At 36.5% G+C, this 19602-nt stretch overlaps 1 protein-coding gene across 1 annotated transcript in view; it reads right to left on the bottom strand.

Annotated features, from left to right (window-relative positions):
- The window catches only part of Ralyl (RALY RNA binding protein like), a 519057-nt gene that overhangs the window by 310308 nt on the left and 189147 nt on the right, over window positions 1-19602 (bottom strand). The gene's annotated exons all lie outside the window — the stretch shown is intronic.

Raw genomic sequence — 19602 nt, 5'->3', positions numbered from 1 at the left:
TCAAGAGGTAGACATGAGGTCTTAGAGAGTAGCCTTTTAAAGGAGTGCATTTAAGAGAGCTCTATATGGGAATGCAATACGCACGTAGGAAAGCTTTCTCATCAGATCTGATTACACACTGATTGTAGATGCTCTATGTTATTCAGCCTTGATTATCAGTTAAATTTACCAGATGTCATGAAGTAAAAGGCCATGGAAAAGATTCCAAAATAAACATTCCCTGTCAGAGACATTGAGTACCAGATACTTCCAGCATTTACAATTAAAGTTGTAGGTAATTGTATTTCATTTCATATTCTCTCTCTCTCTCTCTCTCTCTCTCTCTCTCTCTCTCTCTCTCTCTCTCTCTCTCTCTCTCTCTGAAACTGGATTCCAGGAGTCTGGCTCAGTGCTCAGCTGGGAATCTCTGCTTTTGGTTCCATCAGCTACTGGATAAAGGCTCTAGGATAACATATAAGTTAGTCATCAATCTCATTGTAGGGGAAGGGCATTTAAGGTAACCCTTCCACTATTGCTTAGATTCGTAGTTCGGGTCTTGCTTGTGGATCTCTACTCATTTCCCTAGTGCCAGATTTCTTTTTAAACCTATAATGGCTCCCTCTATTGATGTGCCTCTTTTCTTATTCTCCTTTATTCGTCTCCCCACTGAGTCTTCCTGATCCCTCATGTTCCCTTCCCCCTCCTCTTTCTCCTCCCTCCCTCCCTATACACCATGCTCCCAATTTGTTCAGGGGGTCTGTTCCGTTCCCCTTCTCCGGGACCGTGTATGTCTGTCTCTCTTATGGTCTTCTTTGCTTTCTAGCTTCTATGGAGGTGTGGATTGTAGTTTGATAAACCTTTGCTCTATGTCTAAAATTGCTATATGATTGAGTACATACAATGTTTGTCTTTCTGTGACTGGGTTACCTCACTTAGGATGGTTTCTTCTAGTTCCATCCATTTGCCTGAGTTTCTCAGCTTAGCCCTAACTGTAAAATTCTGTGGTAAGTAGTACTATGGCTCTCCTACCACAAGGTAAATGGAACCCTTCCTTTGCATAAAAGGCTGAAAAATGGAAATAGATATTTCTTTATGAAGATGCTCATTAGGAAACTCTAGTTTGCACTGGTTGAACACAGAAAGATGGGAAATAGCATGGTACATCACCACAAGCAGCATGTGAAAGAAAATTTTCTTATATATTGTTAATTTCTTATAATTCACCACAACTTCTAAAAATAATTTACAACAGATATTTTAGTGGCTATTTAACATTCAAATGTGACTATTTGTAATTCTACCGATGCCATTTTAGAGCATTATCATATTTTATGAGTTAACTATTTGATCTTACTGTGAAACAAGAGACTCTTTCTTTGTCTAGGTAGGTACAGTTACTCTTTGGAATATGCATTCTTCTGAGGCAAAAGAATGGTTTCCTAGTTATTCAGCTGGAAGCCATGATATCATGGCTACTGAGATTGAGTGTGAAGGGAAAAGACTATAACACTGATTGAAATCTGTCTAATCCATGCCCACTGTATGCAGAAATAAAGAAATAATCACAAAAAAATTAATAGACAAAAGTTAGGAGTTCAAAATGCTCTTGGGATAAAGGATGCAAATCTCAAATTCTGCCTCAGAGACAGCAGAACATAAATTATGATCTTACAGCACTGGAATGATGACAGCATTAAGAGCTAGGAATGTCTGAGAATGGAGATTATTGTATAGTACTATGTCCCAACTTCCATCTACATGTTCTTTAGGGCAAAAGAGCCAATGAGCCCAGCACTTTCAGATGTCGAGGACTAACAATATTAGTTTTCATTTTACTAACATGGATAGAGATAACTCATGCAACTAATTGGGCAAGCACAACTTTCAATCATATTTGTGCCACAAAACTTGCATAGCACATCATACAGCTTGTGAGGAAGGCAAACATGCTTTAGCTAGAATCATTTCTAGATATGAAATATTTGTAGCATAAAACTATCTTTCTCTATGAAGTGAAGTCATAAACCATGCCATGACAAATTATTTCATATCCCTCAAGCTTGGATAGATCCTAAGTGTTCTGTGGCTTGTTTTCTTTGCTACCTGCATTTTAGTTGCAATATTAATGGAGCCACTGTTAATGTTTCATTTTCACAGTCCATGAATAAAAACATACCTTTTCTCAGTTTACTTAATGGTAATTTTTTAAGATTGTAGTTATATTATTTATCTCTTCTTTTTCCTCACTGTAGCCTCTTCCACATATACTCCTAGCTTTACTCTCATTCAAATGCAGAATTTTTTGAAATTTCAATGAACAGACTGAATTGTAAAAGTAGTAAAGGGATGAACAGCAGTGGGACACACCTATAACCAAGTTCTTGGGAGGCAGAGGCGGGCAGATCTCAGAGTTTGAGGCCAGCCTGGTCTACAGATCAAGTTCCAGGACAGGCAAGGCTACACAGGAAAACCCTGTGTCAAAGAAAACTAATTATAATAGTTATATTAGCATAGAGGCATTAGAAATATATACATATTAATTTAATATTTTAATTTTAATATTAATTGGTACAATGATATTTTTATGTCAAGAAACACAGTTTTCTTTTCTAGCTGTGAAGATGGTATCTTTAATTTCATGATTATCGCTAAGTATTTTTTTTTTTTTGTGAGTCTGGGAAAAAAAATCAAAATTCAAAATTCCAGTGTGTTTGATAAAATATGTGCAATGTTGCAATGGTCCCTAAACTGGGAAGAGGAGAGATCCTTTGTGATAGGCTATGATGCATTGTCACAATCTTAATCTTAGTCTTGGCCAATAGAAATTATTTATTCAAGACAGAAGAGCAAGAACATCATGTAATTCACATGATAAAATGATCACCGTGACATCCTTCCTGAGAACTCATTATGTTTGTTAGGTAGAAGGTCACTACAGAAATGAAAAGTTTGAATTCTGTTGTGTTTTTCAATATTAGGAGAGGGATATAGCACAGCACTATTTTCTCTATCAAAATTGTTCTTCTGATTGTCCATGCTCATGTTTGAGACCTGTTTTCTTCTAGTGAGATTCCAGACAAGGTACCATTCTCAACACCCATCTGTCTACCTCTTCTGCTAATATTTTAACTGGTGGCCTCTACTTTGTGGGTCTGTTCTCTTCAGCATACCATCCCAGAATGACAATCTGTCTTTCGCATTTTAAGCATTTCTATTATCTCTATAGTACTGTACAGAATGATACTGTAGTGATAGTAAAGTCTCACTAACTTTTCCCGCACCATAGGAAGTTTACGACTTTTTTCTATCTTTGTTCTAGTTGTCTTTCTACCTCATTTTCTTCCTGATAAAACAGACATTTCAACAAATATTATTAAATTAATTGATTTATTGAATGGTCATGTTTTCTTCATTTATTTAAGAGCTGTGTATAGGAAGAAAAACACTCAATAAAAACTTTTTCAAGAAAGCTAAATTAATAATATATGTCGTTTGAAAATTAATCTATATGTTAAAATTGTACACACACACACACGTGTGTATATATATATATGTGTATATATATGTGTGTGTGTGTGTATATATATATATATATATATATATATTATTGTTCAGTAAGATATTCTGAAGTAAAATGATGTTTTCTGCTCCAGAAGGGCAACAAATACAATCCAGAAGGATGTTCAGATAGGTTCTAGTTCTCACCCCGGGCTTTGTCACTTAACAGCTTTGCAGATATATAATAGCTTCTGTTTGTGTTCTTTCTATTTTGTCATACAATTTTTTATTTTATTTTTACATTAGAAGGAAATTAATTTGGCAAGGACATTTTTATTTAATAAAGCCCTTAATCCTACTTGGAAATACTTCATCTTTTCATGGACTGACAGTTCACAAGATTTTCTCAACAGAATATATGCAACATTGTTTCAGGATCACACAAACCAATGGACAATAGCAACATTGTTTCAGGGTCACTTGACTAATAGGCATCAGCAACATTGTTTCAGGGTCAAATTAGCTAATGGCCATCAGCAACATTGTTGCAGGATCACACTAACAATGGACAATAGCAACATTGTTTCAGGATCATACCAACTAACAGACATCAGAAACATTGTTTCACACAGTAACTAATGGACAACAGCAACATTGTGTCAGGGTCACAGTAACTAACAGACAATAAGAACTCTGTCCATTCAGTACAGTATGAAGTCATTTTTCATCTGTGTTCTTTCTTGATCCTAACTGATTTGCCATGAAACTTCCTTATCTTTTCAATTAGTAAGTGCCCACTTTTGAACTAATAATCCTTTTGAGTGGCTGAAAATAGGTAAGGTTAGGTTTAAAAACAAGGAATGTTACCTAAGTGATTTGTAATCATTGCTGTTATTAGAGACAAGATGTAGTTGAATTTTTTTCTAGAATTACAAGCCAGTTAAAGTCATTAATCAGCCTCACATTGTGGCTTGATTGATCACAAGTATATAGAGATTTCACAGCATGCACATTGCATCAACAACGAACATCTCATATATCCACAAAAAAGAGTAAAAGAACAGTTAGGCACTAAGTTATTATCAACTCTAAATAACCATGAATAATTAATTGAACATAAATAGTTATATACATTATTTACGATGAGGAATTCCATCCCTGGTTTCTTATCTCGGGATAAAGAAAACAGATATTATGCATAATTACTGCTTCCATTCTAATACTGAAACCTCAGTCAGTATAATATTCAAGACAAACAAACAAGATGAATAAAATTTAAAAGGGAACAGTAGGCATGACACATGACTCACAGACATTCACTGTTTATAAAAAAAAATGTTATTACTGCTACTCCTGTAGGAGAGGGCAAATGATAACAAGTTGACTAACAAATTGACATTTTAATACTTTCTGATCCAGCCAGCCACTGAACAGAAAAATGTAGAAACAACAAGTCCACAAAATTGTTTCATAAAATTATCCTTTTCACATTCCAATCGTCTGTTTTCAAGCCTCACTTTGATGAGGATTCTAGACATACACCTGCTAGCACACTGCACTGCATTGCTGCTGTTCATGGTACCAATGCATATATTCTGCAGTGAATTTGTGCACACAGGTGGTACTCAATACCATAGTAACATAACAACTAAACTTCTGTGGAAAATACCTATTTATTTTAGACGTTGTTTTTCTGAGTGCCATTATACCATTAACTCCTCACCTTAATATATCATCTATCAATAGCAGAGGAAATTATTTACAACAAAAATGATTAAGTCTGTCCAGGGCATATTTTCATATGTGTATTCAGAATCATAACTGTAGAACTATAAAGGTCATTTCTGCTCTTATAGAGCCTTCTGGACAAAGAAAGCATCTACAGAAAAAATATTTTTATTTTCTCCCCAGGAAAACAAGAATGACCAAACTCTAATTTGAACCCTGGCTACCATTACATGTATTATCATTTTCATCTTATCTTGACATATTTGCCTACAATCTACAAAATTCTTATCATTTTCCTGTAGTGTTTTTTTTTTTTTCTTTCCTATAGATTCAGCTGTTCTTGTCTTATTCAATCTAGGTTGTGGATAAAAGTTTCTTAATTACAAAGTCAAAAGCCTTCACTTAACTTGGGATCCTCAGAAAAGATAGTTGCATTTCTTGGGAAATCTTGTAGATAATTCGTAAAATAAAAATAATTTTCATCATGAAGGCAAGGTCCCTAGAAACACATTATACAACAGTCTAGGGCACAGTCATTTATTAAACATCTGCAGTTTCCCAAGATGACACTGAAGGGTAAATCATGATTGGCTTAAAGCCTAAGTGCTTTATTACATCCCGGTATTCTTTATAATGTTAAGAATATCTTTAAAATTTATTTTTATTGAATCTTTTGACAGTGATACATGCACGATTGCCATTCTGATTTCACCACCTCCTTTCATGTATCTCTCACACATGTTATCTGCCCATTCTCTGTAATTCCACAGTCCCCTTTCAGAGATTCACATATACTATGATTTGAGTTAGAGTCTTTGAATACTCTGCTAAGAAACTCATTAGTGCTGACATAATGCTGATCTCTACCTTCTTTCAGTTTGCTCATTTTAATAATATGGTAGCATTATACATTTGTGACAGTAGATCAGTCACAACTGATATAGTAACAATAACCCGTTATTTACATCAGGGTTGCCTTGCTTTGTTGTACATCCTATGGCTATGACAAATTCACAGTGATGCCTGTCTACTATCCCAGTGTGCCACAGCAGAGTGTCCAAATTATACTACCCCTCCTTATATCGTCTACCGTAAGGGAGGGCACAAGGGAGAGTTCCCATCCTTGCCACCATTGAGTGCCACTTTTCTTTTTGGACACCAGCCATTCTAATAGTGTCACTGCTGTTCTTCCTAAGGACATAATGTTAAGCGGCTTTTCACATGATTGCTTATCATCTGTGGATCTTTCCTTAATTGGGTTGTTCAGATCTTTTACAGACTTGGTGGTTAGATTTAGTTCCTCATAAAGGCTTAAGGCTTCTCTGCATACTTTAGAAGCCAGTCATTTCCCAGACATGTCATTTCCAAATACTTCCTTAATTAATGGGTTGCTAACATTTTAACGACCTATCAACCTATCATTGTACAATAGTTTTTATTTTGTTTACTTATTGTTTTAATTTTTCATGAAGTGTATTTTGATCATATCCATTCCTCTCCCTAACTCTATGAGATCCTCCTTCCTCCTCCCCACCCTCACAATTTTACATGGAACATTTAATACTATGAAAGTTTTGGATTTTACATACTAGTCTATAATCGTTTTTAGTTATTTTGTATGGAAGCTGTTAGTTCTGTGCCTACAATAATTCCTCTGCCAGCATTGTTTCATCCATTTCCTCAGAGAGGCTTCATTTTGTAGAAAATAAAAGTATCCTGCTTCATTTAATGGCTTTCTGATCCCATTCCTAAATTATATGGTATGCAGTTCATTCTCTGTTTTCTAGATTTTATCTCCATATGTCCTGCTTTTAGAAAGGATTTTTTATTTTCCAGTCACATATACATTGGAGTATACTCCTTTGATCTATTCCTGAGCTCTCGACATCAAATTGGAAATGAGGCTTACATGATTAATTTACACAGCAACCCATATATTCCTAAAACAATTAGTATCTATGCTTGTGATTAAATAGTGCAGACACTCTAAAACTATTTGTCAGTTTTACCTTTGGAAACAATGAACACAGTTACTTTCTTTGATACTCTTAAAATGGTTAGTTAATTCACAGTTTGGATGTCTTAATTGATGTGGATAATAGTTGTAATGATATTATTGTCAAAGAATGAAGAATATCAAAGAAAACTGTTCCTTTTAGAAAATCCTAGCATTTATTTATACTGTTTCCTCCATGCCTTTTATCCAGCTTTTATTTAGTGAAAATATTAGTGCGTCTTAAGAATTTGTTTAACTAGAATCTAGGTTTCTCTGTGTTGTCTCCTTGTGATAGTTTGGCTATTATCAGTCATGGCAGCACTTTGGAAGCTACAAACACTCTAAAGCCTGGAACATTTATTGAGATAAGAAATTTAAGACCAACCTGGAAAACAGAATGGGATCTGCCCTAAGTAAACAAAAGACAAGTCAATAAACTCAAACACAAAAGTCAACAGGTAGCACATGCCTATGGACCCAAATGCATACAAGTATTCAGTGGAAGGTCACATGGTTGTACAATTTAAGATCAACATGGGCAACCCTGTTGAGGCTAGCTGTCAAAATCAAAACATATCTGGATGCAGCAGGAAACTATGCTCCTCCAGGGTCTCTGTCTTAGGGTTTGTATTGCTATGAAGAGACAGCATGGTCATAGTAACTCTTATAAAGAAAATAGTTCTTGGGGTGTCTTTCTTACAGTTTCAAAAGTTCAGGCCACTATCATCATGAAGAGAAGCATGGTGGCATACAGGCAGGTGGTGTGACCTGAGTAGCCAAAAGTTCTACATTTTGCAGGCAACAGGAACGGAACTGAGACACTACTTAGTGTCCTGAGTATAGGAACCCTTAAGACCCACAACTGCTGTGGCGCACTTTCTCCAACAAAGACATGTCTACTCCAACAAAGCCAGATATGCTAAGAGCGCCTCTCTATAAAGTTATGGGAATCAATTACATTCACACAACCACAGTCTCCAATAGTCTCCAGCCATGGGTTCTTGACTAACTTTATAGAATCAGGCATAAAATGACCCCTACTGAGAAGGTCAATGAGATAACTACTGGCTACTCCTCTCCCAGGAAGATATAATTGAAATTGTTTTACCATGTTCCCTGTCCAGTGCTTATTATGGTATAGAGGTTTTACAGTGTATAAGATGGTTGATAACTTTCCCCCTTTTTTGGGCTCATTGCAAAGCACCTTCATATGCAATTAGAGCTGGTGTTTAATTCAGGGTAATATTCTTGTTCACTGTAAAGATTTGTCACTCATATTGGTTTAATAAAATGTTTATCGGCCAAAAGCCAGGCAGAAATTATAGGCAGGGCTACAAGACTAGGAAAATTCTGGGACGAAGAAAGGCATAGTAGTAGTCCCAGCCAGACAGCCAGACTCAGAGGAAGCAGAGAATGCCTTACTGAGACTAGGTAACAAGCCATGTGGCTAAAACATAGTAAGAATTATGGGTTAATTTAAGTTGTAAGAGTTTGTTAGTAATAAGCCTGAGCTATAGGCTGGACATCTTATAATGAATATAAGCCTCTGTGTGTTTATTTGGGACTGAATGGCTGCAGGACTGGGTAGGACAGAAGCCTCCATCCACAAGTCACCATGGAAAGGGCTCCTCTATCAGTAACAATTTGACATCTTCAAGTCCATCCAGAGACCCCAGTGTGTGTTACATCTCAGCAACAATACAGCCTTATTTTAGTGTTCTAGCATGCAACCACGAACAATGGCAGTAACCTCTATTGGGGGGAGCGGGGAAGTGGGGGCGCTTGCATGTTTTTCTTCAGTAAGCTAACAGTTTCTGGATTGCTTCTAAATACCAATCCTTACATCTATAGAGAAAAGCTATTCTCACCCCTCAGCAAAGAAGCTTCTTTATTCAGGGGGCTGAAGCTACTAGAGATCTATAACTTGTCAAATTGCATAGAATAAGTTCTCTGTGGGCTGTCTATAACAAAACTCAGATGAATCATAATACTAGTTGCAATTATTCTCATGGCTATACACTTAATGTATTAATGAAAAATTCATTCAATTTCAGAAGATATCATTGCATAACTTTAGTAAAGTTCCCAGGTTATTCCTAAGACCAAGATTCTATTGATACTAAACATAATGCCACAACAGTTTCCCTGAATACTTCATGCAAATTATTTATTTATTTCCAATTAAAGTCCAGTTGTAAATGTGAGTGGCCCTTTATCCTTGTTGTGAATTATGTGAAAACTCCATGTCACTCTTCACTAGAGCATCTATGTAGTTTATCCTTATAATATTCTTTTAATTTATACAAGTGAAGAAATTTGTGATACAGACAAAATTGATTAGTGGCTAAATCTGTGACTGTGGTTAAATAGGAACATCAGATTGTGATTTCCACATTTAAAGGAAAGAATTTCTTGGGTTATGAGAATAAGATGTTTGGTTGTTCTTGATTTTTAAGCTCCTTTTAGCAATGGAATCTATGGTGTATTTGTCCAAGTATGAATCATTTGTATGAATCATTATACATTCAAACTTCCCTTTCATAAAAAGGAATAAAAATATTTGGCAATGCACTTTTACCACCTATCCATGAATGTAACATTTTGCTATGCCTCTGTGATGAACACTGATTTCTAGGAGATTAAATTCTAGAATATAAAAATGGTGATGTTTCTTGAGGTTACTGATTATTTACATTAATTTTCAAAAACTGTCTCAATTATTTTTTTCAGGTGACTCTCTTGATCTTTCTTTGAATTAGTGACATCTGTAAAAATAAAATATAGTATTTTCTTCATCATGTCCCCTCTGTCCTTTTAAGGTTTCAACCATTTCTCCTAAAGTCTTCATTCCATTCCCTCTTCACTTCCTGTTTCAACCCAAGATTTCATGATTCATCACTTCCATTTCCAAAACCCTTCTCTGTCTGTGTCTGTCTGTCTTTCTCTCTCTTTCTCTCTCTCTCTTTCCCCCATAGTAACTTAAGTTTCAAATCAACCTAGCAAACATGCTTTCTATGCTTTAGGACATGACATTTTTTTTTTCTGTGCTTCCCAATCAGTTTCCAAAGAATAAAACAGTGTGATGTTGCATCCCAAAACACGAATAGCAAGTTCAGCATAGACACCCATCACTCCCTGGACATTTGCTGCATGGCTCTTTGTTCAGTTTCCCCACAGATGATATTTTAAGTCTTTACCACTTACTGTAACCACTCTGTGACACCCCTGTCTTCCTCGCCTACAGGACATGAATTTGCAACATGATTTATAGATTAAATAGAAGTCATTGAAGTGATGATTCTTGCAACCTACTGCATTCTCTACAGATTCCCATTCCTTGGAGTTACAAAATTATTACCACATGTACCCCAATTCATCTATAGCAGATGACGAGACTGAAATTCCTGCTCATGTCGGACCCCCTTCAATGGCCATTTGAGTACTTAAGGTAGGCTACTCTTCATATCTAACCATGGTTTTAACACTCTGATCCCTTTCGTCTGCAGGTCTGTTAATTTCCATTGATAGCTTATAGTCATTTATGCCACCTAACTTCTGTGCTTATGGCAATTTCTTAATCATTAATTTGTTGTCCATCCCCCTTACCTGCCTGGACACACGCATAGGCCTCAAACTCTGTGAGACATAAGTCATGCAATATTTTTCTCAAAAGTTTTCCTGGACTTGTCAGTCTGATTTAAGTATCCCTTCTTAATGGTCTCAGTGCCCCTTCCGTAAAATTTCCTCAAAGCATTGTGATGTGTTATACAACCACTTGCTACGCCCGTATGTATTGCACGTCCTTGTACAAATAGTTAAAGTTCAATCGATGTGTCACCGACATACTTATGAATACATCATTTTATTTATAATCTGAATCTCATTGTTGTTGATAACTTCTGAGTATTAGTACAGCATACTGAATTGTTAACAAGAAACATTTAAACAAAGCTATTATCTCTTGCATTGGTAGTTAGCCCTGTAATTTTCCTATATAAGCATCCAGTGAAAATTATAAGATTTCATTAGTGGTTGAAAATAGTAAAGTGGAATGAAGAAGGTTACTTTGAGTAGAGTGTTTTCTTATATGAGCTTATATTTAGTACATCACTAAAGAAACATAGTTATATTTGGTCAGTGAATTATGTCAGCAGTGAAAAAATAGGCTTATATTAAAATCATAAGAAACAAGCAATGAGTGAATACTTTTTACAAATGGGTAAAATATAAGCAAATGGACCCAGTACATTTTAAAACACACTATAAGTTTACAATTACATTATACAGCACAACTCCAGTGTGAATACCTTCTTATAAGGGGGTTCTTCTAAATGTGGAAATGGTAGCAATATCCTGTCTGGAATGCAACAAAATTAGACTATCTGTGAACTCCTTGGGAAAGTGAGATCTTTTCTGCCAGAAGAAAGCTAGGAGAGGATAGTGATGGAAAATCATCCTGCCACTCAAAGTATTTGGAAGTCAACAGTTTGTTACAGCTGGAGTTAGAAAAATGGCTGTGGAGAGAAATGGCAATGTGTGAAACCACTTATTTAGTCTCTGAGTCATTGCCACATCAGTTAGGGGTGAAAGGAATAGCTATTCCTTCTCTTATTAATTCAGAAAAAAATAAATGCCACTTTCACAGTCTGCATTCTGCCTTTTCTTTAGACAACAATTGGCCTGGAAAGCACCATTCCAGAAATGTTAATGCTGTACTTGACAGGTAAAAAGAAAAAAGAATTAGATTTTTCCAATAAGCATTCAAGTTGTCTGAATAAAAATAACATAGAGATTCTTAATTTTAGATTGGTCCCTTTATTTTCAGGAAGTTTTACAAACAGTTTTACTAAATAATATAGTGATGCTCAAGGTATCCTCCAACATTAAATGTCCATGGAGAGCAACCATGATTCTCCACAAAATACATTGGGATGCTTTTCCTGGAATTATATGCTCATATGATGAAGAATGACAATTAAAAAGAGCTATAGCTAGTGTATTGGTACTTTTTAAAAGATGATGTAATGTAGACTGAAATTATACATGAAGCATTGAGAACAAATGAGGTCTAGAAATATATTCTGTCCTCATAAATCCCAGTCATATCTCCAGAATACACACTATTCATTATAACATCATCATTTATAAAGTACTAGCTACTGGGAAACAGTGGAAAATCATTATTTTCTAAATCAATAAATACAGAGTTATAAGTATATACAGAATACATAACCAGGAAAAATTAAGTCATTCCATATTCTATTTGGTTCAGAATCAATAATCTACCATATTCATAACTAATAGTCTATAGCCATGTCAGAGAATGAGACTTATGAATGGAAAGTGTGCACTTGGGGCAGATGTCTGGACCCAGGGTTGATATTGCATTTATGTCTCTTAGTGCTTGTGTGAACATCAGGGTATCATGTCAACTTGCCTTCTTCTTTGGTAAAATGGAGCCACAGATACTAATATTCTCAAATGTTCTTTTTCTTTCCCTCTCTTGTCTCAGTCTCTAGAGTATTCAGATTATCATCATGCCCCACCTGGTTGGATACTGTATTCAATTAGTTCATTACTACAGACCTCAAAAGAGATGTATGACTGGACCTGGAAAGGCCATTTATTATTGTATTCAAAACCATTTGAGAGGCTGTAATGGATCAATATTTGTGCTAAGCACTCAGGGACTGTGTGTCACACAGCCTGTTTCAGTTAGCTAAATATTTCTCTCTGCTTCGCTGGTCTCTGTCTCCTTGTGTGTTAGATTATAAATGGCGTGCTAAGAACAAAGTGTCCTATAAAACGCCCTGTGAGAAGAAATACAGTGTGGACTGAGTTCTGAAGGATGAGTTTTGACTACTCATTATCAGAGAACACAGAGGACAGTTAGTGATCGCTACAGCAGAAACAGCATGTAAGACAGACTTGAAGAGAATATTAATCTGGGAAAAGGCAAGAATCAGAGTAGGTGAATGGACCACAGCTAACAATATGCAAGTCAATTTGGGGAAAATTACATTTTCTTGTTGATATGAATTCAGATAGAACAGATAAAATATATATGGAAGTGGGCTCTAGGATTAGCTCAATTCCTATTTAAAAGAAGAAAATTGGGTAACTGAGCTACATGTTTAATATGTAAGAACTACATTTTTAGTGTTTAAGGAGATACAGAGCTATAAATATTTATCTTTGTTTATATTCTATCACATATAGGCTGTTTACTTTTTCTCTTGTGAATAAAATTCACCAGAATCCCACAACTTACTGTATTTTTCCCTAGAAATTCCATAATATGAACAACTGGGAGGACTTACTTGAGCAAAACACAGCACTTAGGGGAAACAACTAAATAAGAGATTTGTTCTATTTGAATTTGTTGTTCTTTCCTCTGACTAAAAGGATTTTCTTTTCTCATAATGAACTTGTTGCTACTGGGGGAAGCATAACCCCAAGTTTCCAGTTTCATATGCCACATCACTTGTATTTTTTTAACAATGTGTTTATGTACACAGTGTTTATGTTGGCTATGGGTTAAATGCTTGGCACTATAGGGTAGTGGCGTAGACAGGTGATAAAACCACCCAGAAGGAAACTGCATTTACAGATAGACTTCGGCCATTGGGCACAAGCATTCCAAGGAAATAGTGGAATCCCCAGCTTTTGTGTTTCCTTCCTTACTTGCTGTCCATGAGGTGAAAAGTTTTGTTTTGTTTTGCAACCCCATGGCAGTTCAACAGGACTAATTGGGGCATTAACTGAATCAGCAGTCTAACTTATTTCTTAATAAGGGATATTCATTTAAAGTGGATTACAGAAGTGTACAGATGCTCAAATAAAATAACGACACATATTTATTTGGGAACACTCACACAAATGAAGGTAAAGAGCTGCTGAGGTCTTCTACCCTTAGGCGCTGGAAGCTGCCATCTGCTCTGCAACCATCATCTAAGAGAGCAACCCTGCTCCCAGTCCAGTCCTGAGACACTGCCACAGAAGGGACAGGACTTCAAAGACTATTGGCTGAATGAATTCCCACAATGATTCATGTCATTAACTCTGTTCCCAAGAAATATAAATATTAGTGTCTACCCACAACAATAGTTCAGGCTAAAGAACATGTTCACCTTTATGTACTATCTCAGGCTTAAAGATATTTGTATAGTCAGTGTCTAGTTCGTTTTTTTTTTTATGAAATATATATGCTTATGTTTTTCTTTCTAATTACTTGAAACTCTTTAAGAACAAACTTTAATTTGTTCTTGTGTATGGATTTTGCTGAAAAAATACATTTCTAATGTTAAGATCTCAAGAAATGAACTTGACAAATAGGTAAACTATGGGATAGCACACTGTAGTCTTATCTTTCTTCTCCAAGTTCACTCCTTGTGCACCATACTTTTATCCACAGTTAACACAACAAATATATCACTGTATTTATGTTAACCATGATGTCCAATTAAAAAAAAACACCCTTGTACATTAGGATTATAAAATCAGGAACTGGCCTGAATATTACACTACAATGTCCAAAATGTCTTAAACATACAAGCACAGATTCAAAAAAAAAAAGTTTTTTTATATTTTTTAGGTATTTTTATCCAATGATATAATTTTATGTTTTATTTTTAGGAAAATGAAAGATCAAGAGTAAGATAGAGACAAATACATGAAAAAGATCATACTAAACCCAACAACTCTGTGTGAACAATGTAAATCTAAAAGCTATGGCCCTATCCCATTAGTACTTAAAATTTTTTCAGCTGAGAAAAGTAATGGAAATATGAGATTCATAGTATCTTTCTCCTAAATTTCCTTTCCAGTAACCATTTGTCAATATCCTACTACATCTCTATTGAAGATAAGAGCTGTGCCAGTGGCAAGAGGATCAATTGCTTTCTTAATATCGAGTTTCATAATAATAGAAAAAAATGTAACCACATGCAAATAATTAAATGCTGATATATTTTATATCAGGCATGTTTTAGTTGAAATATAAACACTATTAAAACAAATAGCAGAAAATGATCTACAGATTTGAAGAAAGTTATCTTGGGTCAAGTCTTTACTAAATGGAGTCAGAATTCTGGTTAGTAACTGGTGGTGCATCAACAACATACTGATTGACATCCTCAGGAAATGTTGGAAAGGTCAGTGTGATGTTTTGATGGTTAGACTGCCTTCTGGGTAAACATTATAAAAGAAAAGTATGTATCCAAAGCATAGAGTCCGCTGTGCCTGATCTGTGGAAACCATTTTTATTCAGTGGGTCAAGGAGCATATATTTCAAGGCAGACAGCTGGCAATAAAGAGCAGAGATCCAGTGTGTAATAAACACCAGACTGCTCACTGAAATAATATTTAGTACTGCCCTTTAAAACCCTGAGCCAGCACGGAAAATACTGGCTGAGAACAAGACAGCAACTGCGAAAATGGACCACAAGAAAAGCAGAGAGGGTTGCAGAGAGCAGAAGGAACTAAGAGGCACTGAGAAGTGTTCTCATTCTGATGTGCTAGCTGTGACCCTGCAGTGCAAAGACAAACGTGTTTGTCAACAAGAATAAAGTTAGAAACACTCGCTCTAAGCGTTAGAAACGCCAAACTAGATCTCTACCGACACCTCTTACCTTTGTTATTTGTAAGCATGGTGACACAATTTTATTTTTTTTTTTTCACAGCAAAATTACTTGGTCTTGGGCATAGTGATGTTGAGCAACTTTCTCTACGTTATTCAGAATTCAACCCTGAAAGTGCAAACCCTACACGAGACATTATTGTAGGTCAAATTCTAACTCACAAAATCACTCAGTGATTTACATGTACAATATACACAAATAAAAAGAAGTACACGGGTTAAACAGATATTTATCATGTAAATTAACCTAATGATTCCCTGGCAAACACCTTGGGTTGTAGATCTAAAGATGTATTGGAGTCACTAAAACTTTTCCTTTTCTCCCTGGGGAGGGGCAGTGACTATTTATCTTACTTATTCTGGACCACAGTCCACTGAGGGAAACCAGACCAGAATCTGGATGCGGTAGCCGATGCGGATGCCGTGGAGGCATGCTACTTCCTGGTTTCTCCTGTGGAGTGTTCCTCTTGCTTTCTTATAGAGCCAGGAGCAGCCCAGGGATGACGCCACCCACATCAGGATGGGTCCTACCACATTAATCACTGAATAAGAAAAGGCTTCATAGGATTGCCTACAGCCCGACCGTATGCACACATCCTCTCAATTGAGGCCCCCTCTTCTCAGACAGCACTAGTTTGTGTCTCTCATTTCTCTCCATCCCTCTCTCCCTCCAACCCCTCAGCCTTTCTTCTCTTTATTGTGTTTCTTTTATATTACTATCTAAATACAGAAAACCATCTAAAGACTGCCAGGAAGGCTATACTGAAACACCGTACACTTTTAAACTATAAAAAGTAATTGTGTACAATACCGTTTTTTGTTTGTTTGTTTGTTTTGCTGGTTGGTTAGTTGTTTTTTGTTACTTACTGTGGCATGGAAGGCAGATACTAAAGACTGAAACTGGACTGAAGATGGCCACAATAAGCCTGCTGTGAGTCAGCTCTCTCGACACGGAGTGCTAATCTCATCAACCCCAAAAGCAGCTGGAAATGACAGTCCTGTTCCTGGGTCTCGCGGTTCCTAATCTGCACCCGTGCCCACCTCGCTGGTCCCAGGACAGCCGCTCTCAGTGCAGCAGTCCCAAGCACTGTTAGATGATAACTGTGCATAGGCCATGCCCCCCAATGAAGCAGACTATATGAAACAGAAAGAATTAACAAATGTTTAATGTCTTTTGTTAGAGTGTTAAGTTTTTCTGCTTTTGAACAGAATCGTTTGATACGATCTTTTTTAAAAATGACTGACTCTGTCTATAAAACAGGCAAAAGTAACCAGAATGAGTAAGAAGTAAGATGTTGTTGTTAAGTAAATCCCATAAAGTCCTTAACTTCTGCATGAAATACATGTGGAAAATGCAAGGATATTTGCTCTTTTATAGGCCTCCAGAAAAGCAATTTAAAATGGAATAAAACAGAAAGATATTATCTGAACTGTAGGTATTGTGAAAATTGTGCTGTGAAAATTAAAATACTAGTTTGCGCCATAGCCATAAATTACCAAACTAATTATCTAGTAGCAGGCATAACTGAATCATTCAAAGGGGTAATTAGCAATCAGACATAATGAGTACTGCTACTATTTCTTGTCATACTGTACTTAGCTTCCACGCAGCCTGGGGGAACTGAATTATTTCCTATCCTTGCAGAGAGCATTACTGCTATATTGAGTGCATCGGCCCATATTATTACTCCCCGTAGTTTAATTCTTCACTGGACTGCACACTTCTGATTTCCCCTGTCAAAAGTTTCCCATTCTCCCAGGCATTCTGCAGCAGTCACCACCATAGCAATCATGCCTTAACATATATATGTAAACTGCATCAAAGTCATACTAAATATTTCCTACAAAATTCACATTCAGTAATGTAGGTAGGATCATTTAAAATAACATTTTCTAGACCAGTCTCTATCATTTATAATTATATGTGTCAATTAAGATACCTATAGGACTTTTCAATTCTATCTTAAACATCATTATTTTATTAAATGCCTTTTACAAGTGTAGACATCACCCTGTGCCCTGAAGAGTTAGGAAGAGTCAGACATGTTCCTGAAGTGTGGCTGTCATAGGGATTTGTACAGTATATGATCATCGTGTTAACATATGGTGAGGCAAGACAGACAGCTTCCATATAGGAATGTACTGTCACTCAACACTTCCACAATTATTGCCTATCACATTATGGACAAATTCAAAATATTATACATAAAGAGAAAAATTAATTACTCAAGTCAGCTAAGTGAGAGAGAACATGTCACAGAAAAAGATTAAATTATGCCTGCTACTTGTGCTCAGCCAGGATTCATTAAACACCTGCCATATGAATATACACTAATGTTTGAATTTTAGCTTCCAAGGGTAAGTTCAGAGTTTCAGAATTAGAATCTCTTAGGGGGGACGGGGCAAAAACCTTAGCTGCAGAGACAAGGAACCAGCCCCAGAGCCACTATGTACACACACTGAACTGTTGAAGACATCACAAACATTATTTAGTTAGAGGATGAATAGGGACATGTAAGGGGCAAGAATGGACACAGTCATCAAAGGACACTGTAATAACCTGGAAGGATCTTGGGAGGCGACACTTAAGAAGCTTTTCTCCCTGGAGCTGACCAAAGAGTGCTTCCTCTCCCTTTCCTGCTGCAGAAATTGGAATGGCTCTAAAGACTTCGACATGTATGGTTGAGGACGGAGCTCAGTCCCTTCCCCTTGCTCTGTTTGGCACTAAAGTGGTAATTAATTAAAAGAAAAAAGTTATAAATAAATGCAGACCTATTTTAGAAGAGGCAAAGTTTGTTCACCAATGATTTAATTTTGAATCTCCCGAGACATCACTTTGTGATTACGTTGTCATCAATGAGACCAGCAATAAAAACTTAAGAGTTCTCAAAGCACAATGCATGCTGGCGCCTTGGGCTCTCATTCTGTCACCTAAACTGGGCCAATCACATGTTGCAGGACTCTTGGTGACTGTGTTAACAATAGAGGATGCACAGTCCCTATTGTGGCTAAGAATCATGAGTTTCCCAGGAAACGATACAAAGCAAAGAGAAAGAGGGCCTAAACTTGGCCCTGACACCTGCTGCAAAGGGCAGAGACGTGGAATGTGCAGAGGGCATAGACAGACAGGAAGCATGCATAGCCGCCACACGCCAAGCTCTCCGAATCAAGAAACAAACAGTAATTGTCCATTGGTCTTCTTTGGGGCATTTTACGTCACTAAGCCAAATGATGCCTCAAACCAGACAGGGATGCAATGCTCCCTCAACTCAGCGTCCTAACACAGAGGAAACCAGCCTCTCCATGGTTGGACAGTGGATGACACATTCTATCTTGATCATGAGATAACTGAATTGCTTTTTTGTGTTCAGCGTCTATTCATAAATTGTCTGCCAACTAAATGTTAAAGTTTAATTAACTTTAAAAGGAAGAAAATATTATTTTAAAAATTAGTGGCTTATGTGGCAAATGTCTATAAACTGCAAACACACCAACATCCACACTGGAAAACATCCTAACCCTCTGCTCTCAGCACAAGCCTAATCCTGTATGTGTACACAGGCTTAGGTTCACTTGCACTGGCACACAGCTATGCAATACCTAGAATGAAAGTCAAGAATATAGGACTCCAGACTGCTGAGGTTTCAATATGATTTGTTCCCAAGAAGCTCCTGAAGAAGTCTAGTCCCAAGGCGATGGTGAGAGGTGATCACATTATGACCCAAATGTTACAAGGGCAAATAGTATTTTCTTAGACATTTCA

Source organism: Phodopus roborovskii, unplaced genomic scaffold (assembly GCF_943737965.1).
Source record: "Phodopus roborovskii unplaced genomic scaffold, PHOROB, whole genome shotgun sequence".
Lineage (NCBI taxonomy): Eukaryota > Metazoa > Chordata > Mammalia > Rodentia > Cricetidae > Phodopus > Phodopus roborovskii.
The sequence above is the reverse complement of the archived record's forward strand: the minus strand, read 5'-3'. Positions and strand labels throughout refer to the sequence as shown.